At 37.5% G+C, this 26,552-nt stretch overlaps 1 protein-coding gene across 5 annotated transcripts in view; it reads left to right on the top strand.

Moving 5' to 3' along the window:
• The window catches only part of Mettl15 (methyltransferase 15, mitochondrial 12S rRNA N4-cytidine), a 206,569-nt gene that overhangs the window by 6,807 nt on the left and 173,210 nt on the right, over positions 1–26,552 (top strand). The window lies entirely within an intron of this gene.

The raw sequence follows: 26,552 nt of genomic DNA on the forward strand, positions 1-26,552 counted from the left end.
ATATAGATATAGATATAGATATAGATATAGATATGTGTGTGTGTGTGTGTGTGTGTGGTTTTTGGCATCAAATCCAGAGGGTCCCCATATTTAGCAGTGCTCTCTTACTGAGCTACAACCCCCCCCCCCCCCCCCGTTTTTCTTTGAGTGCAGGTTGTTCCATGGTATGGGTATACTATGTTTTGTTTAGCCATAGGTCTTTGATTATGCTTCTGTTATTTACTATTTTGTGGTTGTTGTTGATGTGAGTTTTATGAACACCAGATTTTGAGTGGACCTATAATTTCAATTCTCTTATTTGTATACTCATATAGATAGACTGCTCTCATGATTGGCAGTTTAGAGAACCTGAGAAATTATTTAATCTGAGTTGATTAATTCAACCAAATAACAGGTGTCCGAATAATTTACACTTGCTGAGAAGTTGAGCGTGAAAACTCAATTCCACAACAATTTTTTGAGAATTTTATTATATTTTTATTAGATATTAGAAACAAGATGGACATCTAAATTCATGTTTCTGTTTTCTTAGCTCTAAATGTCCAATACCCATCTTTGTTATTCAGAAACATTAAGGGATTCAAAACCATTTTATGTTTCTATCATAAAATATCCAAAGCTTGGTAATTTGTAAGAAATGAGACTTGCATGGCTCAGTTTTTGAGGCTGAACATCCAAATACATTGGCAGTTGCTACAGTGGGGACTTCCTTGTCTGTATTTATGGTGGTGCATAACATTATAGAGGGGGGAGAGAGAGAGAGAGAGAGAGAGAGAGAGAGAGAGAGAGAGAGAGAGAGAGAGAGAGAGAGAGAGAGAGAGACTGAGCTGTGAAATGGGAACTAGACCATGAGGACAGGCCAGTCTTACTCATTTATAGCAAAGTCTCATGTAAGAAGTACATTCATCTCCTTCTGAAAGCAGTGCCCTTAGTGACCCTAATGTTCCTACCATGGCAGGCTGTGAAGCAGTAAAGACCTCTCAACATTACTACACCAGAGAATAGGCTCCTAACATATGAACCCTTGGGCAATAAATTAGATGTCTAGTGTTTGTTCTTTCTGTCTCTCTCTCTGTATCTGTGTTCCTGTGTGTAGGAGTGTGTAATAGTGGCATCATTTTGCAGAAGATATGTTTCAAGACTCTATATATGATTGGAAAGATGGATAGTGTGAAAATAATATTTAATATACAACATAATATATAATATACACATATAATATACAGTATATAACATATATAACATATATATATATAATATACATAGTGTTTGATAACTAATAAATCTTACTATAGCTTCAGCTGTCAGTTATATTATTTCCTTTTTAAGTGATGATTTTTTTACCCCTTCACTTAATTTTTTTAACTTCACTTTGGTATGTCTGAATCGCCACCTTCACAGTTCTTAAATTTAGAGGCCATTATTTAGTACATCACAGGGTTCTTAATCTCAAGCAGCACTGAAAGAGAATGCAACTGATAAACAATTGACAATAGATAGACTATATAATATGGAAACACTGGACAAAAAGATAACTCATGCCTTAGATGGGATGAGAATAGGCTACCATGGGGTTTTCTCATTCTACTTAATGGCTGGGCAGATGCAGATATTTGCCCCAAACCAATGGACAGAAGCAGCTGCTTACTTCTGTTGTTTAATTAGGGAAGGCTGAAGAAACTGAGGAGAAGGGCAACCCTGTAGGAGGACCAGCCATCTCAATCAGTGTGGACCCCCAAAATCTCTCAGACACTTACCATCAAACAGGTAGCAGAGACCAACTGATATGAGTCCCCCAACACACATACAGAAGAGGACTGCTGGGTCTGTTTTTATCCACAGATGATGCTCCTAACCCTCAAGAGACTGGAGGCCCCAGGGAAATTAGAGGTCATGTGGGGTCGGGGATGGGGACATCCACGAGGAGATGGGGGTTGGGGAGGAGGCATGGGATGTGGAACAGTCAAAGGGTGGGTGGGTGGGAATAAAATATGGAGTGTAAAAAAATAAATTAATTTATTAAAAAATTATAATGGTAAAATTTCTTCAAATGTCATCTTATAATACTGATAATCTCTTATGTTTTCTTATGTATTAACTTCAAAAATTATATATATATAATATATATTATATATATGTAATATATATAATTTCTGAGTTAGTTCTTTTACAAGTAATTCCTAAGGTTGGGCATAGTGACTTACTCTGTTAATCCTAGCATGTGGGAAGAAAGCCAGGTGGATCTCTGTGAGTTTGAGGCCAGGTCAGTAAGAGCAGTAATAGTGAAGAAAAATATCACATGTTGCTGTTTTCAGTATATGGGAGACATGTTGATTATTTGTTAAGAGCAAGGATTCTAGAATTATCTCTAGCTTGGACAATTCATCCATATATATATATATATATATATATATATGGATTATATGTATGTGTAGTTTTTTTCCCTAGAGATTTCTGCAAGCTAGATTAAGTAAACAAGAGCAATAGAATATTTCTCATCATGTATTTGTTTTATCATAAAAGCATTTTTTACTTCATCCCAGAGAATATATAATTACTTAGTTTGTCTGGATTTTATGAACAGTCGATGTGTGCAAGGCTTTTAGGTGAGTGCGGTAACTCCAAAGGAACTCTAAATACATGTAGATGTAGATATAAGTATGTTCACAAAGGCTGGAACTTTTGGCTGACTAAAGCCTCACTGAATGAAATTTTCTTGTAGAGATTGATAATGGAAAGATAACAAATCCCATGTTAAGGTACAAGTTATGCATCATTGTAGCAAAAGGGGTGAGACAGGATTCTAAATATACTTAAAGCATATTGAAATATATATGTTGTCTTTGTTGCAACATACACATAAGAGAAAGATAAGGCAGCACTATGTGTGAGTGGCTTCTAATTGACTTCTGGACCTCAGTCATGAAAGCACATCTTGTCAATTTGCTGAACTCTCCTGGGGTTACCTAACATTCATTTTGTGCTTACTCATAGAGTAGAAAAGAAGCTAAAAGAAACCCTACTGACTCACCTAGTAAGTCTGTACTATAGTTGCCTTTTTTAATGAAACCGAGGGGAAGAAATATAGGTGATTCTACAACCTGACCCACGCTGTTGTTTCGTTCTGTTCAGATTCTTGTGAAAACTGTAATCCTGGTTGATTTTGACATTTCCATTCTCCTGATTCCAGTCTGATATTCCAGGAACTTTTAATAGAAAGTGTAATTTTATGAATGTTATTTCTGAAAATTTTCAAGTGAGGCACACATAGAGATAATGTTATTTTTACTTTTTGAGCTGTCTGGCAGGCAGCTTTATTCACTATTCCCTTAATCCTCAAGTAATAAAGAAGTGGTGACAGGCCTTGGACAGGAAAGGTCTTCATTTCATCCAGAATCCATTATTTGCTCCTCTCCTTCCTGAGCCTCTCCCCAGATGATTTTACTTTGCAAACTGTGAGTCATGCGTTCACTTGTACCTTGCACCTACTTAATTATTATTGCCCACACCTCCTTCAATGGCGAATTTAGAGATGAAACTTTTGGTCGTAACAGGAACTAATGAAAGCATTTTGTTTTAAGTGAAGTCGAGGGGGATGTCACATTTATTTATCTAATGTTTAGAAGGTACTGACCCTAAGAAGCCAATGATTTTGGAAATTTGCTCAGAATTCTAGCTAGCATTACAAATACAATGAATATATCTATTAGTTTGAATTTTAAGGAGAGAATTGCTTGTCTTCCACTGCTTAGGAATTTCAGAATAGCCATATGAGTCACAGTTTTGTCCAGGTTTTGTTTTGTCAGTTTTTTAAAAAAAATTTTTATTAGGTATTTTCCTCATTTACATTTCCAATGCTATCCCAAAAATCCCCCATACCCTCCTCCCCCTGTTTTGTCTATTTTAGTTATTCATCTATTTGATTCTGAGAGTCAATCCCAAGGCATGACACTCTGGAGGGAATCACTCTCCCCACTGCTTCTGGTTTCAGAGATGTATTAGTCTAGGCTATATTGATCAATTTTTCATTATTTCAAATCTGGAAATAGTACTGCCTTACCTACTTTATGAGCTGATAACAATCTAGAGGTTATTAGGTACTTATAAGTCTGCATAGCACTAGTGTTGATTTGGTTCGGAACCTTATGACTTCTGTCAGAGTAATAATTTATAAGAGACATGGTCAGGGTGGAGAGAAGATAGACTTTTCAAATGCATGTCTCCAGTAACATTTCTAGATATAAGTTCCACTTCCTTGTACTGCAATCACCAGTAGAGAGAGTCAATAGATGGAGTCAGCAACCTCATGGTCTAATTCCATCTCAAGCTGAATCCACCTGAGATGATGTCTTGAACACCAAGCTTTGTATATAAATCATAGCACTTTCCTAGTACACTGAGCTCTGGGAAGTCTTGGGTAACATGACTTGGTTGCTGTTGCATATCTGGTGCTTAGCCAAGGATTGCTACTTATTCATTTCCCTAATGATGTTTTACATGGATGGCTAAAGGCAAAGCCGAGGACAAATGTGACGCAGTAAGAAGAATAGTGTTCCTTAGTGCCAAGGTAGCTCCTCTGGCTTTTATAGAATTTCAGCCTTTGTGTGGCACACTTGTCTGATCAAATAGCTGGGGTAAGTCTGCAGAGGAAGCAGAAACAAGGCCACCTGAACTGACAAGAACAGGATATGATGAACTGCTAAGAATACAAGGTTAATTTATAATTATTTCACAATTTCAACTATCCATTTATGATTATAAAATTTCATAGCAATTTTTATAATTACTGGATTTGCTAAAGTTATGGTACTGTTAAATTTTTCATTTCATTGATAATGAACATGTATTCATACATGCATGACCACAGTACTAAACACTAGTCTGTTCTGTTCTGACTGAATGTCAGACAGCCACTGTGCCATTCAGATGAACCTCTAGAATTCCCCAGTCCCATAATTGTTCACTAAAATTGCATTCCTCTTCGTGTAGTATGTTTAAATTATTAGCAATCTTTCATTTGAGAATCTTCCACGTTAAATGGAAAATAAGCATCACAGAGAAAAATGCCCAGATGCTTTTCCTTCAAGTACTGAAGGCTGTGACAGCACGAAGGAGCTTGTTTTGTTCGCCCCTGGGTTCTTACAGTTGCTCATTCTTAGAGGACAAGGGCAGTGGTGCAGCCAGGCCGCCAGCTGCACTTCTGTTTTCTTTAGAAAGCTGCATTTTAGATAGAACAACTATCAGGAGTTAGTGATTTCATCGCTCTCTCCCCCTTAAATGTAGCTTCTCTAGGGCATTTCTTTTCCTCATTGCATCTACCTTTGAAGAAGGTTTTTGCCTTAAAAATCTCATGTAGCACATTAAGTGGCTAATGATTGGATTGTTTTCTGAGTGTGACACTGCTGCTGCTGCTGCTGTCTCTCCTGGCTCGCGGAGTAAAGGTTAGCTGTAACCTTCTAAGAACAGCTCTGAACTTTGAGGTTATAGATATCTGCAGTTCCTGCTCCCCATTTCAAGCTGACTGCCTGGTGTCATGGTGTGTACAGATGTCTGCACTTCCCACGGTTTATACCTACTGGAATCCAGTTGTTCCACACAGTAGTGCTTTCTGAGTCTGGCCATCCTCTTGCTTTTCCCTGTGTCTTTTGTGGAATATCTTGATCATATTTCAAAATATATGACTTTTAGTTAACCTCTGCCAAGTGTCTTGGAAAAGCTAGGGACTATCTTCTCTCCCTCCCTCCCTTCCTTCTTCCCTTCTTCCTCCTCGCCATTCCTTTCTCCCTCACTCTATCCTTTCTCTCTCTCTTTTTTTCGAATATGGTATTGCTTTATGTAGCCCAGGCTGGCCTCCAGCTGTAGGCTGGCATTGAGGTATTCCTTCTGAAATATCCTCCTGAGATTATAGGCAGTATAGCCGTCTCTTAGAATCTTTCCTATTTCAAAGTGAAGAAATGCTTTATGTTATATTATGATTGCCACATATTAAAAGCTCATTCAAATAAAGGACAATGTCTTTTTTTTTTTTTTTTTTGCATTCCTAGTGCCTATAGGGTGCCTGACTTATATTGTAGGTGGTGATGAATGTTTCAGTATAGTTATAATGGTAATTTATGATGTTGATTGAACCTAGTTGGCTTTCTTGTTTACACACTAGACTCTGAAGACATTACAGTCATTGGGCTTCATGTTACACAATAATCCCTTTCTTCATTTTTTCCATAAATTTGTGAAGAACTTGCTTTGCCTATTTTGATACTACATTCTAAAAGGGCTTCAAAATAGCGTTCACCTTGGACATCAGGTGCAGCTCTGTAATAGAGCAGCTGGGCTACGCCAGCAAGTTCTCAGCAGTCAGTCCTGAGCCTACTCTCTGATGGAGTTAACACGCTTGACTTGAGGATAGTGGCATGGTTAAATAGAAGACTTTTAAAGCAAATTATACTTTTGTAATAAGCACTGTTGTCTCCACGTTGTTTTGTAGTTTCTAGAAATAGATGGCTGTTTTTCATTAGTTTTGAAAATACAAATAAAATGAATTGTTTCATTAATTTTACTTTTGTGGGTTTTATGTTATTTTGCATATTTATTCTATGAGTGCTTCTAAAGAATTCCTTAAAATATTTTCAAATCTCATTAGAATATTTTCATGATTAGTTTTGTGTTCATTAGTTGTGTCTTTTGTGGTATTACACTTTTTTTCTTCTCTGTTACTTGGGATGTTAACCCCGTTTTCAGGGAGGCTGTATTTACAGGGATGCAATAAACAGTTTTTATTTTGTTAAAGTCTTCAAGGGAATCAACAATAGCCAAAAACACCCAAGAAAGATAATAAAACATTGCATTTTATATTTGGTCCTTTGGCAAATACTTTAATATATTCTTCATTATAAAATTATAGTCTATCAGTAGTAGTGTTTATTCCTTAGTTTTATATTTTCCCCCAAAGCTAGCAGTGTAGAAACTCCTCCTGTGAGTGTATAGTGTCCAGTGCTAAGTTTACATTTTTCTGTAGTCGGTAAAACTATTACATTTATTTATTTAATGAATGTATCTACTAATAGTAATTTATATTCATATTTATAATATTTGGTAAGAGTTTATTTTGATTATAATAAATGTAAAAAACTGATATAGGAAAATATTTTTGTCATCTTCAGATTTTATTCAGTCATCTCTCTCTCTCTCTGTGCGTCTATTTGTCTCTCTATAAATTTATGTATATGTTTATAGTTAAGTGAGCTACTAGGCCATGCTGACAGTGTTAGTGTTTATTTACTTTTTCATGTTCAGTTTATTTTTAAATTATTTCATATATGTATAGAGTGCATTTTGATCATACCCAGCACCTTTCCGGCTAATTCTTACTTGGACCTTATTATCATTGTTGGGTTCATCCAGAGGGCTGTGTGGCTCTCCCATTCCCAACAGTTTTTTACTGCCAACAACTCCTCAGCTAGGGTTGGGGCTTTGGAAGCCCCTCCCCATTCCAAGTTGGAATTTTGAACTGACTTGATCCTTTGTAAATAATCACTTCTGCTCTGAACTCATGTGTAAGGCAGCAATGTCCTGTTCCCAGGACAGCATTTCACACCGTTCCTCCTTATACTCTTTCAGCTCATTGTTCTGTAATGTACCAAAGTCTTGTGTAGGGAGTTCCATAAATGGCTGAACACATTGAGTAGTAATGTGTCTTTGAATTAATCAATACCAACTGCAATAAGAAGTCTCTTTAATAAGGCTGCAGCAGTACATGTTAAAAAAGCAACGTCAATAGGTTTACTTCTATGGAGGTTGACATCACTAGCCATGGATTATAGACATTTTTACAGTGCCAGATATGAGTAACCCTCTCTAGAGCAGGTTTCAAAAGAATTTATAGAGTGTTTGATTACCCCCACCTAACAGTCTTGTTATACCAGTGGTCACATCTGTAAACATAGTTGGTCTATGTATGAAAAGTTGGTGTTGGTTATACACTCTCAGGATAAAGAATTAAATAGAAAGAAAATGTTTTAGGGTTCTGTAGAGTAACAGACCTACATAATGAATCTCTCTCTATATAGAAAGAGGTTTTATGGGGCTGGAGAGATGGCTCAGTGGTTAAGAGCATCGACTGCTCTTCCGAAGGTCCTGAGTTCAAATCCCAGCAACCACATGGTGGCTCACAATCATCTCTAATGAGATCTGATGCCCTCTTCTGGTGCATCTGAAGACAGCTACAGTGTACTTAGATATAATAATAGTAATAATAATAATAATAATAATAAATAAATCTTAAAAAAAAAGAAAAGAAAGAGGTTTTATTTAATGACTTACAAGCTGCAGGCCAGCTGATTTAACAATGGCTGTCTGTGAAGGAAAAGTCCAAGAATCTAGCAGTGGTTCACTACATGAGGCTGGATGTCTCAGCTGGTCTTCAGTAGACTCTGGAATCCCAAAGAAGTAAACTCTAATGCCAGTGAAGGAATGGACTTCCTAGCAATGCCAGGACAAGCAGGCAAAGAGCAAAACTTCCTTCTATGTCTTTAGATAGGATTCCAGAAGAAGTTGTAGCCCAGATTAAAGGTGTGCCTTCCCAACTCAAGATCTGATTAGAAGTGGATCTTCCTACTTCAAATTTAGCAAAAAATACCTCATTAGTGTGCCCTCTATTTTTGTATTTTAGTCAAGTTGACAACCAAAACATAACTTAAAATTACAGCTTATATAGAGTTTACACAACCACAATATGATGGTTTACAATAATTTCTCTTCTTTATCAGTTAATGTAAAATAAAATGTATGATTTAATCCTTAAATATCAATTAATGGTGATCCTTTGGACTTAGCAATTACTGTTTAGATATAACACCAAAGGCGTGGGCAATGAAAAAAGGAGTTGATCATTTGGATCTGATTAAAATTATAATTTCTTCTCCATAAAAGACACTGCCAAGAAATGAAAAGCAAAGCCATAGACTAGGGCAAAGTACAAAAGATACCTATGCTAAAAACTGTTCTCTAAAACATGCAAGGTACCCTTAAAACTTAGCAAGGGGAGAGTCTAAGAGCTCAGGCTGTATCTCTTCCAAGTCACCAGAGAGACAAGGGAACCTAGGCTTTATGCCTTCAGGGAAGCAGACTGAAACAATAGTGAGACTCCATCGTGCACAAGCATTAGAAGTACTAACTGCTGCCGGGATGTGGAGTATCAGGAGCTTCAATGCTCTGGAAAGGCACCTAGACAGTCATAGTGAAGAGAGTTGGGCAGTTTCTTACAAATCCAGTCCTACTCTTGCTATACAGTTCACTGGTCAGCCATTTTTTTGTTTTGTTTTGTTTTGTTTTGTTTTGTTTTTGTTTTTTGTCTTTCAAGACAGGGTTTCTCTGTGTAGCCTTGGCTGTCCTGGAACTCACTTTGTAGACCAGGCTGGCCTTGAACTCAGAAATCCGCCTGCCTCTGCCTCCCAAGTGCTGGGATTAAAGGCATGTGCCACCATGCCTGGCTGGTCAGCCACTCTTATTGGAATTTTGCTCAAAAAATAAAGGCATGACTACCTAGGGAAAGGACACCCTTCACAATAGTCACAAATAATATAAAATACCTTGGTGTGACTCTAAGCAAGCAAGTGAAAGATCTGTGTGACAAGAACTTCAAGTCTCTGAAGAAAGAAATTGAAGATCTCAGAAAATGGAAAGATCTCCCATGCTCATGGATTAGCAGAATTAATATAATAAAAATGGCCATCTTGCGGAAAGCAATCTTCAGATTGAATGCAATCCCCATCAAAATTCCAACTCAATTCTTCATAGAGATAGAAAGAAAAATTTGCAAGTTCATTTGGAATAACAAAAAACCCAGGATAGTGAAAACTATTCTCAACAATGAAAGAACTTCTGGGGGAATATCCCTGACCTCAAGCTGTATTACAAAGCAGTCATGATAAAAACTGCACGGTATTAATACAGAGGTAGGCAGGTAGATCACTGGAATAGAATTGAAAACCCAGAAATGAACCCACATACCTATGGTCACTTGATCTTTGACAAAGGAGCTAAAGCCATCCAGTGGAAAAAGATAGCATTTTCAACAAATGGTGCTGGTTCTACTGGAGATCAGCATGTAGAAGAATGCAAATCGATCCATTCTTATCACCTTGTACAAAGCTCAAGTGTAAGTGGATCAAGGACCTCCACATAAAACTGGATACACTGAATTTAATAGAGAAGAAAGTGGGGAAGAGCCTTGAACACATAGGCACATGGGAAAATTTCCTGAACAGAACACCAATGGCTGGCTCATGCTTTAAGATCAGCAATCGACAAATGGGACATCATAAAATTGCAAAGCTTCTGTAAGGCAAAGGACACTATTGGCAAATTGACATCATCTTGAATGAGGTAACCCAGTTACAAAAGGGCACACATGCTATACACTCACTGATATTAGCCCCAAAGCTTGGAATACCCAAGAAACAATTCACAGACCATTTGAAGCTAAAGAAGAAGGAAGACGAAAATGTGGATGCTTTAGTCCCTCTTAGAAAGGGGAATAAAATACTCATGGGAGGAAATACCAGGACAAAGAGTGTCCTATATACAGACACCAAACCCAGTCACTATTGCTGATGCCAAGAAGTGTTTGTTGACAGGAGCCTGATATGGATGTCTCCTGACAGGCTCTGCCAGAGCTTTACTGATATAGATCAGGATGCTTGCAGCTAACCATCAGACTGAGCATGTGGATCCCAAATGCAATAATTAGGGAAAGGACTGAAGGAAGAACAACAATATCAACCAACCAGACCCCCCCACCCAGTGCTCCCAAGGTCTAAACCACCAACCAAAGAGTACACACGGAGGGACCCATGGCTCCAGCTGCATATGTAGCAGAGGATGGCCTTGTTGGGCATCAATGGGAGGAGAGGCCTTTGGCCCTGTGAAGGCTCGATGCCCCAGTGTAGGGGAATTTGAGGGCAGGAGACAGGAGTGGACAGGTAGGAGTGGGAACATCTTCATAGAAGCAGGAGGAGGGGGGATCAAAGATGGGGGAAAGGGGATAGCATTTGAAATGTAAATACATAAAATATCCAATTAAAAAACTTTTGTTAAAATAAAAAGAAATCTGCACAATGATGTTTATCCATAATTGACAAAAATTGTGAGGAACAAGGATACCCATCAGTAAGGTATGGAGAATAGTCTGCTAAGTCTAGACAGTGCAATATTATTCAGTGCTAAAAGTAATTGTGTTGTAATGAAGAGAAGAATCTCAAGTTCATGTTACTCAATGTAGGAACCAATTAGAAAACATTACATAGTTCTAATGTAAACTGTGGCTTTTATGTGATAAAGACATGTCAGTTAATTTCATAATTTGTAATGAATTTACTAATCTGTGGCTGCCGTTGAGGGTAGCTGTACATTATGGGAAGAGAATGTATCCTTTTAATTTTGCTATGAATACAAAATTGCTCTAAAAATAAAATTTTAAAAATAACTGGTCCAAACAGAATAAAAGATAGATACTGAGAAAAGTGATATCCCTCTATTTAAAAGTCAGATATATGTACTGAGTTTTAATTATTTAAGGCCCTTTCTGTTTCAGTAGTTTTCATAAGAAAATACAAGTCTGTTTTATATGGAAAGCCCATTAGAAAAGAAGAAAGAAACATGTGAGGTTGTTCTGTTCACAGACATTCATCCTGGAGACTTGTTATTCTATGTAGGTCAGCACTAGATGCTAATCAATAGTCTAATCATAGCTCCTGCACGAGGCAAGGTCCAGTGGTCTTCTCCTCACTGTTTTGAGTTCCATATTGTTTTTGTGAAGAGTGGTAGGAAGTGTATCTTGACCTTTTGAGTTTCCATAACATTCTACTTTACTTTCTTCTACTGCTTTCTCATCACAAACCCACTGGGATTTAAGTAGCATACAGAAACTGTCATTTTATAATGAACAAAGTTCCAGAGTCTTACAGTGACTCATCTTGTATTGTTCGCTGGACCCTTTTTGTCTTTTTGTCTTTTATGATAGTGTTAGTAGCTTTCTCCTTTAGGTGAAACAAATGCCATGCAGCTAAAGATTTTTGTTTTGCTTGCTGAATGTTGTTTCAGAAAGTATTCACATTCGTTTTTGTAGCTACTTATTATCTCTCATTCATAAAACTGTTTGGCTTAGATAGTCTTCAGAATTTGAAAAGTTATTGTATGTTATGCTTATTTAAGCATTTGTTTTATGTGTGTTCTGATTATCTGCTCTGTGGCTTTTACATTTTATATTTCTATGATTAAATTTCCAGGAAAAATAGTTTTATACGTTTTTTTATCCACAGTATAAACTGTGGATATTGAGCATACTCATAAAAATGGAATGTTTTCCATTCAAGGCAAATATATGTTGTGAAGACTATTATTAATAATAGTATAGTATTTTATAAGATGTTACTATTGCAAAGCACATTCATATATTATTGTCTGTACTTTTCACTAGTAAGTACTAATTGTAGAAGTAACAGTAAAAAGTATTATGTGACTTATAGAAAGGATAGCAACCCCCTTCTGTACCTCTGTTCCTTTTGAGCTGTATAGTAGTAAGTGGTAGGAGCTGGATTTCAGTACTTTTGTTTGATATGATGACATAGTATGCCTTTTTTCCCTAACTATGAGTATTACTCATTAAATTCTAACAGTCAGCCTATAATATCTCTAGGGCCTGTGCCATGTTCCTATTCATTTAAGACAGCCAATTTGACCTAATATCTATTGAGAAGCTCTTAAGAGCCTTCTGAACATGTGACAGTGTGGCTGTGCAGTCATTTGATGCCCTTTCACAGTCCTTACAGAGAATTCTAGGACTGCTTTACTAGTCAGCTCACTGCATCTCTCAGGGCTTCACTCTAAACTGATCTCTCCTAAGAAAGTCTTTTATTTGTAGTGACAGAGAAGGATGAGAAATTGCTTAAAGAAAGTTATATATAAACCAATATAGCTGTACTGTAACAGACTGAGAAATAAAGACAAAAAGGGTGGTGTGGCCAGGGCCTTTCACAGGATGGTTTGAAGGAATAGATTATTACTACTTCGAGAGGAAGCTACTTCATGAACCTCTGTTACCCTCTGTGATTTTTCTTGTACCTGTCTATCATAGTTCTGTTGTCAATTTTACTATTAGCTTGTTGAACAAATAATGAAGCAATTAAAACTTAATCTTCTATCCCAGTCTTTAAAAAAGTAATATGAACTTTTAATATTTTGAATTATTCATATGAAACCAATATTTTATTTTTTGGAGGAAAATGAAATTTTTGATCCTAGTTGATCAATGATAAAATAGAATCTTATACAACAACTGGTTACCACATATTTAGCTTTTACAAGGTCTGAAGTAAATAAGTTAAACAAAATACTTGATTACTTTTATGAGTAAAACTTAATCAACTTCTTCACTGGGATTTATTTATCTATGTATTTACTTACTTAGACAGAGTGCTGTATGTCCCAGACTGTCATTGAACCCATTGTGTAGCTGAGAGAACTTTTAACTGGTGATCTTCCTGCCTTTCCCTCTGAAGTGTTGAAATCACAGGTGTGTGCTACCATGCCTGGCTTATGTGGTGCTGGTGATTAACAGAGGGCCTCCTGCATGCTAAGCTAATGCTTGCCAATTTATTCATATCCCTAGTGCACTTCCTAGAGAATTTATAACTTAAATGTAGACTGGAAACTTATAGAAGTTAGTAACATGTTTTCTGATTTTATTTTAATAACATCCATTAGTAGTAACTTTTGCTAAAATTAAAATTTCTTCTTAGAACCTTTCACTTAAAGGAATGATTTGATTTGGAGTCATACTATGAATTCAGTGTGGGGGGGCGGCTATCACCTATAGGTATTGAACACTTAATTCTCCAATTCAAATATCAATAGTGTTTGTAGTTGGTGTTTCTGAAAGTATTTAGAATGAGATGGAATCAATGATAGCATTACTATTCACTAATAAGTGGATATTTGCCAAAAAAAAAAAAAAAGTAAAGTACAGAATACCCAAGATACAGTCCACTGATCTCAGAAAGGTCAACAAGCTGAAGTGCCCAAGTGAGGACACCTTAGTCCCACTTGGGAGAGAGAAGAAAGCAATCACAAGTGGGGAGGGAGGGAGGGACGTGGGAGGTTAATTGGACAGGAGTGGGGGGGGGGAGAGGGGAACCTGATCTTGTACTGGGTGAGGGAAAAGGACTGAAGACTTGAGGGCCATCAGAAAGAATGAAAACAGGCAACCTCAGGAAATAGGAGGTTGGGGGGACCCTCCAGAATGCACCAGAGAGAGACTGGAGGCCCCAGGGAAATTAGAGGTCAGGTGGGGTGGGGGTGGGAACATCCACATGGAGACAGGTGCTGGGGAGGAGGTATCAGATGTGGAACAGTTGGAGGGTGCTTGGTGCGGGGGAGAGTAAAATATGGAGTGTAAAAAAAAAAAGATAAAACAAATTAAAATAATAATAGAAGAAAAGAAAGAGACCCAAACTAGTATGTTTGCTGTGTGCAACCATGGTCTTGTGAATGAATACCTCAGGGAAAAGAGAAAATTTATTTATACTTCCCTTAGTAATTAGCGTACTTAAGTAAGTTTTATAATAAACCCCTCTTTTTGGTGTAGTTATTGAAATTTCATTCCAAGCTTCAAAACAACTGCTTTCTGCACTAATATCATTTATCTTATACTGTATCTGTAAAGTGATCTTAGTTTATTTGAAAGAAGTTTTACCTTGCTATTATTTTATGTACATTGATTATTACTACATAGGTCCATCAAACTGTTACCGTTATTACTAGTAGATATGACAGACTAATGGAAGCTCTCAGGGAGTTCAGTCAGTCTGCACCTTCTTACAACGATCCTATCTCTTGTCCATTATTTCAGCTTTGGAGCATTTCTTTTTATGAATTTCTTCCTGTATTGCCTTGGGCTCAGGCTCATCCTATTAGCTCATCACCTTTCAGGGCCTGTCCAGGGTTTTGTCTGAATTAAGTGACTAGGAAGACTTAAGTTATGAATGGGATTTCTTAATTATATCTTTTTCTTACCTACTGGGTGAATTATATGTCTTACCTAATAGGGAAGAAGGACTCATCTCCTTGCATACCAACTTCCAGTGAATGCTATCTGTGACTTTTCTTATGTTATCGTCTTAACTAAGGCAGAAAACTGGGCTTTTATATTTTTACATTAATGGTATCGCAAAGATTAGATTTAAAAATCTATTGAGTGCATATCTAATGACTTCTTTTGTGATTGGGTTACCTCACTAAGGATGATATCCTCCAGATACATCCATTTGTCCAAGAATTTCATAAATTCATTCTTTTTAATAGCTGAGTAGTACTCCATTGTGTAAATGTGCCACATTTTCTGTATCCATTCTTTTGTTGAGGGACATCTGGGTTCTTTCCAGCTTCTGGCTATTATAAATAAGGCTGCTATGAACATAGTGGAGCATGTGTTCTTATTACCAGTTGGAACTTCTTCTGGGTATATGCCCAGGAGAGGTATTGCTGGACCAATTAACTCAATATGTGCTACTCTTAACTGCTATTTTGATATGTTTTGGTAGGATTCACATGTTGGAAGGTTGGATGCAGGGTTGGTAGTTTAAAGGTGTTAGGGGAATTTAAGGTTCCTTCATGTTAGAGGCCCTTCTAGTACTGGGTCAAGCCTGCATAAGATAGTTCTTTGTGGGAACTTGTAAAGAAAGCTTCATCCATCTCTCTAAGATTGAACAAATATTTAGAGAATAACCATTATCTAAAAGATTTTATATTTGAAAAGACTTTTTTCTTTGTAGAATATTTCTATGAAAGACTCTGCACATAGTTTGATCATCTATATCTGGAGTTCATGGAGAAGTTGCTAAAGTTGACAGTTGTTTGTGAATTCATATAGTTTTTTTGGTATTTAAAAAAAAAAAAAACATGCCATTTAGTACTCAGGTGCCTTGTGATAGACTCTTCCTTTAGGCTAGGAATTTGACATCAACTTGGTTAATACAGTGAGACCTAGACCTAGTCTAAAAAAACTAGACAGACAGACAGATGGACAGACAGAATAAAGACTATGCCATTTTGAAACCAGTAATTTATATACTATGTGAGATGATTTACATTTCTTCTAGGGCTTACAATTTAATAGGTAAGAATGGTCCCTGTCTTAGTTTTTTTTTTTTTCCCTCCAGTGCTATGCTAAATACCCTGAGAAAAACAACACAGGGGAAAGATGGTTTATTATGCTCACAATTCCAGCTTATCATTACAGAGAGACCAAGATGGCAGAAACCTGAGGTAGCTAAGCATCTTCTATCCATTCAGGAGCAGAAAGTAATGAATTAACTGACCAGTGCCCAAGTCTGGAAAGATCCCAGGAGAATTCCTACCAAGACACATACACACACACTCACATCACAGTCTCCTGAGACCTGTATAGAGAAAACACTCATCCAAAAAAGACAAGATCAGAATTAAACACCTTGAAAGGTATACAATCCCCTTAAAGCCAGATGCTTAGATGCTAGAGTAAAAACACAATAACAGTTCACGATTTCTTTTCATTAAGTCTAGTATATCTGTATGGAATGATGCTACCTATAGTGAGTGAATCTTCCTACTGGAATTAATATTGTTAAGATGATCTTGATTGACTCTGACCAGAGACAGAGGTTAGCTTATTGGAAACCTTCACTTCTCCCTCAGCTCCTCCAAAATCAATCTCCCAGTCTTGTCAGCAGCTTTGTAGCTGATCACCTGTGGAAGCCTCTCTTTCCTACTGTCTACCCTCTTCTCCAGTAGACCACAGAGATTTTCAGATCTAAACTTTTTTCACCCTGTTCATTGATTTATCTCAGCCTCAACTCCAACAGGCATGCTCTTTTAGCAAAGCAGGTAGGCTAACGGCAGGTCTTCTTCTCCCTCTATTTCTCCAAGGGTAGTCCTCCACTTTCATCCTCAACTCTGTGGCAGAACATCTGCTGTAGCCTTTTCTCTCTGTCTGTCCCTATTCCCAGGAGACTAAGCATATTCTGGTTGAACACACTTCTTTCCTTCCTTTTGTGATCCTTCCAGCCTTTCCACCCCTAGCCCATATCTTCTCCATCCCTATGTCTTTGCTTCAAATACCTAAAAATACATTTTACCTGAACCACCAGTGCCCAAGTCTGGAAAGATCCCAGGAGAATTCCTACCAAGACACATACACACACACTCACATCACAGTCTCCTGAGACCTGTATAGAGAAAACACTCATCCAAAAAAGACAAGATCAGAATTAAACACCTTGAAAGGTATACAATCCCCTTAAAGCCAGATGCTTAGATGCTAGAGTAAAAACACAATAACAGCCAAGGCAATACATCTCCATTAGAGCCCAGTGATCCTAACACTGCAGACCCTGAGTATTGTAACACAGACGAAGCACAAGAAAGATAACTTTATGAATATGATAGAGGTCCTTAAAGAGGAAATAAATAAACCCCTTAAAGAAATCCATGAAAACACAAACAGTGGAAGGAAACGAACCTGAAAGTAGAAACAGAATTAATGGAGAAAACCCAAGCTAAGGGAAATTTGGAAATGAAAAATATGGGAACTTTTATAGGAACCTCAGAAATAAGCCTTACTAATAGAATATAAGTTAGGAAAGAGACAAGATAGAAGAAACGGATACCTCACTTAAAATGTTAAATCTAAAAAACTGGCACAATACATCCAGAAAATCTGGGATAACATGAAAAATGAAATCTAAAAATAATAGGAATAGAGGAAAGAGAAGAATCCCAGGTCAAAAGCATAGAAAATAACTTCATTAAAATTATGGAAGAAATTTTCCCTAACCTTTCCTAACCTGAAGAAGGGTATTATGTATCGTTACAAAAAGCATACAGAACACCAAGTAGACAGGACCATAAAAGAAAGTCCCTTGGCACTTAGTAATCCAAAAAGCTAATGTACAGAACAAAGAATATTAAAGTTCCAAGGATAAAAGACCAAGCAACATATAAAGGCAGACCTACTAGACTAACATCTGACTCCACTATGGAGACTCTAAAAGCCAAAAGGGCCTGAATACATGTTCTATAGATTCTAAGAGAGACCATAGATATCAGCCTACACTACCATATCCAACAGAACTTCAATCACAATAGATGGAAAAAAATCAGACAGTTCATAATGAAACTAGATTTAAGCAATATCTGTCAACAAATCCAGCCCTACAGAAAGCCAAACAACCCAGACTGTTGCCCATATTTTTCTCCAGGAACAGATGACAGGGTCTGTTGATGAAGACAAAATGTACACAACCCATTGAACATTGAAAACTAATTCTGGTGCCTACAGAGAGCCTTCACCTCTGTATTCCAGCATCTTTGATACACCACAAAATCAGATCAAGCTAAACAGAATCAAAGAAGAAGTATATATACCAAACCAACCATAACCCCTTTGATCTATAGTGATATTCTGTCTGCACAGTATGCAAGTGCAATTGTGGCATGAAACTTTTAGGAGCAACCAACCAGTATCTGATTTGATGGAAGGTCCACACAATGAGATGACATTTTCTTAATTAGTGTTTGATGTGGGAGTGCCCATGTCACTGCTGATTAGTTTTAGCCTGCTGTTGCCAGAGCCTTTCCTCAGTGGGTCATTCTGGCTTAGCAAACTATATAGTGACACAGTAGTCAGCAATGTTCTTCTATGGTCTCTGTATCTGTTTCTTACTTGGCTTTGAGTTAAAATATAAGATAAAATAAACCCTTTACCCTCTATCCCCACGGAGTTGCATTTGATCATGGTATTTATTGCAGCAACAGAAAAGGAAATTTGGATATCAAGTGATTGGAGATTATTTCAAGTTGACTCTTAAACTCAACTTCCTAGTTCCTATGCAGTTTACTATACTAATAATAGTAATTGAAAAAGCAATTATTATAAAAGGCATATTATTCAAGTTAGAGATGACAATTATGTCAAATGAGGAGCATCAGAAATACAGTACTTGAAAACGGTACTTGTTTGTTGCCTTAGATTTTCCGAAATACCTACTTTAATAAGGGTTTTTAAACTTCAATCTCCCTTCTAGCCCACCACCTACCTGAGGTAGTAGAAAAAAAAAGGTTAATAGGAAATGGAGGTTTTGGCCCCATTTAGAAATAGTCCTTTGGGCCTATTCTAATCTTTCTTGTCAGCAGTCCAGTCCTCTAACAAAGTACCAACCCAAGTGACCAGCTGCAGTCCACTTGATAATCACTACTCATGAATCACCAATGGCAGTTTTGTCCAGAAGAAACTGTGAGGCTCCACCAATTAGCACAAGTCCGAGGAAGTGGCAGTAGTTGCCAGAATATCATGAGAAGTTCTTTGGTGAGTAACTCTCTAAGACATCACAACAGAAGTCACGACAATCAAAGATCAGCAACATGATGTAAAGCGAATCAGTACAAGAGCATTGTCAGTGAAGACTAGCAAGGCAGAGCAAGAGGAACAAGATGAACCAATGGCAGTGCATCCTCCCACTGTTTGTGGGGTCATATTTATATTCTTCCTAAACATCTGCACATCTGCATTCCCTCCTGTGTCTGCTTCAGCAAAACATCCTTTTAACTGTCTGCTTCAACATCCTTTCATAGATCTGCTTTGGCAAAACATCCTTTCACCTGTCTGCCCCAGCAAAACATCCTTTCTCCTGTGTCAGCATCAGCAAAACATCATATGATATAATTGAATTTTCAAAGATACAAGAAAACTCTATTTTATTTGTGAATGACTATTTTATTATTTTGAGGACTTAGGTATTTTATTAATATAAATTTTATGAAGAGGCATGAAGAATAATGGAAATGGTCATCTGACTTGGTTTTTAATCTCTGTACTGTTATTGTTGATATAACCTTTAAAAATGTTACTTCATTTGTGCATATTTCAGTTTTTAATATGGAAAATGAAAACTTTGGAACCATATCCTCCTTAAAGGCCTTTAGAACGACAACAGATTATTTGTAGATTTTACTGTAGATATTATAAATGGTCTGAATATTTTTCCTGAAGCACTTTCTACTTCTCTGTGTGCTTCTTGTGTGTGTTTTGGGGAACAGACTTTGCCTTCTGGTTCACTGAGACCATTGTGCAGCAGCAGCGGCAGCAGATGTGCTGCTTGTGGCAAATGAAGTGGCAGTATTGAGCCTGAGGTGCCTTCCTTGTATTGCTTTGAATGGGCAGCTCTCTCTTGTAGACTGTATGTGCTCATATTACCACGTTTGTCATGTACAGTCCTATAATTCCAGGACTTTTGACTTAATACATGTTGTTCTATTGAGATGACTTGTCACTATTCTGTCTAGAGGCCTTATTGACTTTAATGTGTAATCAGGAGTATGGCAAAAATGGAAATATTCTCAGAAGGGACCAACTCCTATCAAGTATTTTATTTTATTTATTTTTTTTTCATGGAATAATTTATTTGATCTATCTTTTGGGTCCAGAATTAGCATTTGACGCAAAGGGTAGCAATCATCAAAAGTAAAAGATATATACTGCTAACAATGATCCTCTATATTACTATACTAAGCCAACTCTCAGGTTCTGAAGACATTTCACAATTGGGGTAGTCCTATCTGCACATAGTAGACACAGGCCAGAGATAACACTAACAATACTACAACACACAGAATAGACCCCAGAAAATAAAGAACTATCCAGTCTAAGTTGACAAACTGTGAAAAGTCAGTGCTACTAGGACCCAAGCTCAGAGCACCAAATAGATGAAGCTTCAAGTTACAATAGCACAGAAGAAAAGCTTGAATTAGCATGTATCTCCTTTAGTAGTCAATTTAACCCTGGAGATTATTCTAAATCTTAGCACTTGAAGCCCACACTCCTTAAGTTCTCATTCTAGTTAGAGACTTCCAAGGATTTTCTTTATGTTATTCCAGAGAAATGCTGACGAATTCCTCTGTATACTTAAAACTAAGAATATTTTTTTTGATTTTTAATATTTTTATTACATATTTTCCTCAATTACATTTCCAATGCTATCCCAAACTCCCCCATAGCGCCCCCCACTTCCCTACCCACCCATTCCCATTCATTTGGCCCTGGCATTCCCCTATATTGGGGCATATAAAGTTTGCAAGTCCAATGGGCCTCTCTTTCCATTGATGGCCGACTAGGCCATCTTTCCATACATATGCAGCTAGAGACAAGAGCTCCGGGGTTCTGGTTAGTACATCATGTTGTTCCAACAATAGGGTTGCAGATCCCTTTAGCTCCTTGGGTACTTTCTCTAGCTTCTCCATTGGGAGCCCTGTGATACATCCAATAGCTGACTGTGAACATCCACTCCTGTGTTTGCTAGGCCCCTGCATCGTCTCACAAGAGACAGCTATATTTGGGTCCTTTCAGCAAAATCTTGCTAGTGTATGCAATGGTGTCAGCGTTTAGAAGCTGATTATGGGATGGATCCCTGGATACGGCAGTCTCTAAATGGTCCATCCTTTCATCACAGCTACGAACTTTGTCTCTGTAACTCTTTCCCTGGGTGTTTTGTTCCCAATTCTAAGAAGGGGCACAGTGTCCACACTTTGGTCTTCATTCTTCTTGAGTTTCATGTGTTTAGTAAATTGTATCTTATATCTTGGGTATCCTAAGTTTTGGGCTAATATCCACTTATCAGTGAATACATATTGTGTGAGTTCTTTTGTGATTGTGTTACTTCACTCAAGATGATGCCCTCCAGGTCCATCCATTTGGCTAGGAATTTCATAAATTCATTCTTTTTAATAGCTGAGTAGTACTCCATTGTGTAAATGTACCATAATTTCTGTATCCATTCCTCTGTTGAGGGACATCTGGGTTCTTTCCAGCTTCTGGCTATTATAAATAGGGCTGCTATGAACATAGTGGAGCATGTGTCCTTTTTACCGGTTGGGACATCTTCTGGATATATGCCCAGGAGAGGTATTGCTGGATCCTCCAGTAGTACTATGTCCAATTTTCTGAGGAACCGCCAGACTGATTTCCAGAGTGGTTGTACAAGCTTGCAATCCCACCAACAATGGAGGAGTGTTCCTCTTTCTCCACATCCTCGCCAGCATCTGCTGTCACCTGAATTTTTGATCTTAGCCATTCTGACTGGTGTGAGGTGGAATCTCAGGGTTGTTTTGATTTGCATTTCCCTGATGATTAAGGATGTTGAACATTTTTTCAGGTGTTTCTCTGCCATTCGGTATTCCTCAGGTGAGAATTCTTTGTTCAGTTCTGAGCCCCATTTTTTAATGGGGTTATTTGACTTACTGGAGTCCACCTTCTTGAGTTCTTTATATATATTGGATATTAGACCCTTATCTGATTTAGGATAGGTGAAGATCCTTTCCCAATCTGTTGGTGGTTTTTTTTGTCTTATTGATGGTGTCTTTAGCCTTGCAGAAGCTTTGTAGTTTCATGAGGTCCCACATGTCAATTCTCGATCTTACAGCACAAGCCATTACTGTTCTATTCAGGAATTTTTCTCCTGTGCCCATATCTTCAAGGCTTTTCCCCACTTTCTCCTCTATAAGTTTCAGTGTCTCTGGTTTTATGTGAAGTTCCTTGATCCACTTAGACTTGACCTTAGTACAAGGAGATAGGAATGGATCGATTCGCATTCTTCTACATGTTAACAACCAGTTGTGCCAGCACCATTTGTTGAAAATGCTGTCTTTCTTCCACTGGATGTTTTTACTCCCTTGTTGAAGATCAAGTGACCATAGGTGTGTGGGTTCATTTCTGGGTCTTCAATTCTATTCCATTGGTCTATTTGTCTGTCACTATACCAGTACCATGCAGTTTTTATCACAATTGCTCTGTAGTAGAGCTTTAGGTCCAGCATGGTGATTCCACCAGAGGTTCTTTTATCCTTGAGAAGAGTTTTTGCTATCCTAGGTTTTTTGTTATTCCAGATGAATTTGCAGATTGCACTTTCTAATTCGTTGAAGAATTGATTTGGAATTTTGATGGGGATTGCATTGAATCTGTAGATTGCTTTTGGCAAGATAGCCATTTTTACAATGTTGATCCTGCCAATCCATGAGCATGGGAGATCTTTCCATCTTCTGAGATCTTCTATAATTTCTTTCTTCAGAGACTTGAAGTTTTTATTATACAGATCTTTCACTTCCTTAGTTAGAGTCACGCCAAGATATTTTATATTATTTGTGACTATTGAGAAGGGTGTTGTTTCCCTAATTTCTTTCTCAGCCTGTTTATTCTTTGTGTAGAGAAAGGCCATTGATTTGTTTGAGTTAATTTTATATCCAGCTACTTCACCGAAGCTGTTTATCAGGCTTAGGAGTTCTCTGGTGGAATTTTTAGGGTCACTTATATATACTATCATATCATCTGCAAAAAGTGATATTTTGACTTCATCTTTTCCAATTTGTATCCCTTTGATCTCCTTTTGTTGTCGAATTGCTCTGGCTAGGACTTCAAGTACAATGTTGAATAGGTATGGAGAAAGTGGACAGCCTTGTCTAGTCCCTGATTTTAGAGGGATTGCTTCAAGCTTCTCACCATTTACTTTGATGTTGGCTACTGGTTTGCTGTAGATTGCTTTTATCATGTTTAGGTATGGGCCTTGAATTCCTGATCTTTCCAAGACTTTTATCATGAATGGGTGTTGGATCTTGTCAAATGCTTTTTCCGCATCTAACGAGATGACCATGTGATTTTTGTCTTTGAGTTTGTTTATATACTGGATTACGTTGATGGATTTCCGTATATTGAACCATCCCTGCATCCCTGGGATGAAACCTACTTGGTCAGGATGGATGATTGTTTTGATGTGTTCTTGGATTCGGTTAGCAAGAACTTTATTGAGGATTTTTGCATCAATATTCATAAGGGATATTGGTCTGAAGTTTTCTATCTTTGTTGGGTCTTTTTGTGGTTTAGGTATCAGAGTAATTGTGGCTTCATAGAATGAGTTGGGTAGAGTACCTTCTGTTTCTATTTTGTGGAATAGTTTGTGAAGAACTGGGATTAGATCTTCTTTGAAGGTCTGATAGAACTCTGCACTAAACCCATCTGGTCCTGGGCTTTTTTTAGTTGGGAGACTATTAATGACTGCTTCTATTTCTTTGGGGGATATAGGGCTGTTTAGATCATTAACCTGATCTTGATTCAACTTTGGTACCTGGTATCTGTCTAGAAACTTCTCCATTTCATCCAGTTCTCCAGTTTTGTTGAGTATAGCCTTTGGTAGAAGGATCTGATGGTGTTTTGGATGTCTTCAGGATCTGTTGTTATGTCTCCTTTTTCATTTCTGATTTTGTTAATTAGGATGCTTTCCCTGTGCCCTCTAGTGAGTCTGGCTAAGGGTTTATCTATCTTGTTGATTTTCTCAAAGAACCAGCTCCTTGATTGGTTGATTCTTTGAATAGTTTTTCTTGTTTCCACTTGGTTGATTTCACCCCTGAGTTTGATTATTTCCTGCCGTCTACTCTTCTAGGGTGAATTTGCTTCCTTTTGTTCTAGTGCTTTTAGGTGTGTTGTCAAGCTGCTAATGTGTGCTCTCTCTAGTTTCCTTTTGGAGGCACTCAGAGCTATGAGTTTTCCTCTTAGAAATGCTTTCATTGCGTCCCATAAGTTTGGGTATGTTGTGGCTTCATTTTCATTGAACTCTAAAAAGTCCTTAATTTCTTTCTTTATTCCTTCCTTGACCAAGGTATCATTGAGAAGAGTGTTGTTCAGTTTCCACGTGAAGGTTGGCTTTCTATTATTTATTTTGTTATTGAAGATCAGCTTTAGTCCATGGTGATCTGACAGGATGCATGGGACAATTTCAATATTTTTGTATCTGTTGAGGCCTGTTTTGTGACCAATTATGTGGTCAATTTTGGAGAAGGTGCCATGAGGTGCTGAGAAGAAGGTATATCCTTTTGTTTTAGGATAGAATGTTCTGTAGATATCTGCCAGATCCATTTGATTCATAATTTCTCTTAGTTTCTCTGTGTCCCTGTTTAGTTTCTGTTTCCATGATCTGTCCATTGGTGAAAGTGGTGTGTTGAAGTCTCCCACTATTATTGTATGAGGTGCAATATGTGCTTTGAGCTTTACTAAAGTTTCTTTAATGAATGTGGCTGCCTTTGTATTTGGAGCATAGATATACAGGATTGATATTTCCTCTTGGAGGATTTTACCTTTGATGAGTATGAAGTGTCCCTCCCTGTCTTTTTTAATGACTTTGGGTTGGAAGTCAATCTTATCAGATATTAGAATGGCTACTCCATCTTGTTTCTTCATACCATTTGCTTGGAAAATTGTTTTCCAGCCTTTCATTCTGAGGTAGTGTCTATCTTTTTCTCTGAGATGAGTTTCCTGTAAGCAGCAAAATGTTGGGTCTTGTTTGTGTAGCCAGTTTGTTAGTCTATGTCTTTTTATCGGGGAGTTGAGTCCATTGATATTAAGAGATATTAAGGAAAAGTAATTGTTGTTTCCTGTTATTTTTGTTGTTAAAGTTGGCATTCTGTTCTTGTGGCTGTCTTCTTTTAGGTTTGTTGAGGGATTACCTTTTTGTTGTTTCTAGGGCGTGGTTCCTGTCCTTGTATTGGTTTTTTTCTGTTATTATCCTTTGAAGGGCTGGATTCGTGGAGAGATAATGTGTGAATTTGGTTTTGTCGTGGAATACTTTGGTTTCTCCATCTATGTTAATTGAGAGTTTGGCTGGGTATAGTAGCCTGGGCTGGAGTTTGTGTTCTTTTAGTGTCTGTATAACATCCATCCAGGATCTTCTGGCTTTCATAGTCTCTGGTGAAAAATCTGGTGTAATTCTGATAGGCTTGCCTTTATATGTTACTTGGCCTTTTTCTCTTACTGCTTTTAGTATTCTATCTTTATTTAGAGCATTTGTTGTTCTGATTATTATGTGTCGGGAGGTATTTCTTTTCTGGTCCAGTCTATTTGGAGTTCTGTAGGCTTCTTGTATGTTCATGGGCATCTCTTTCTTTAGATTTGGGAAGTTTTCTTCTATAATTTTGTTGAAGATGTTTGCTGGTCCTTTGAGTTGAAAATCTTCATTCTCATCCACTCCTATTATCCGTAGGTTTGGTCTTCTCATTGTGTCCTGTATTTCTTGGATGTGTTGAGTTAGGATCTTTTTGCATTTTACATTTTCCTTGATTGTTGTGCTGATGTTCTGTATGGAATCTTCTGCACCTGAGATTCTCTCTTCCATTTCTTGTATTCTGTTGCTGATGCTCGTATCTATGGTTCCAGATTTCTTTCCTAGGGTTTCTATCTCCAGTGTTGCCTCATTTTGGGTTTTTTTTATTGTGTCTACTTCCCTTTTTAGGTCTAGTATGGTTTTGTTCATTTCCATCATCTGTTTGGATGTGTTTTCCTGTTTTTCATTAAGGACTTCTACCTGTTTGATTGTGTTATCCTGTTTTTCTTTAAGGACTTCTACCTGTTTGATTGTGTTATCCTGTTTTTCTTTAAGGACTTGTAACTCTTTAGCCATGTTCTCCTGTAATTCTTTAAGTGAGTT

The sequence above is a fragment of the Mus caroli genome, unplaced genomic scaffold (genome assembly GCF_978045245.1).
Source record: "Mus caroli unplaced genomic scaffold, Mus_caroli_1 scaffold_2, whole genome shotgun sequence".
NCBI lineage: Eukaryota > Metazoa > Chordata > Mammalia > Rodentia > Muridae > Mus > Mus caroli.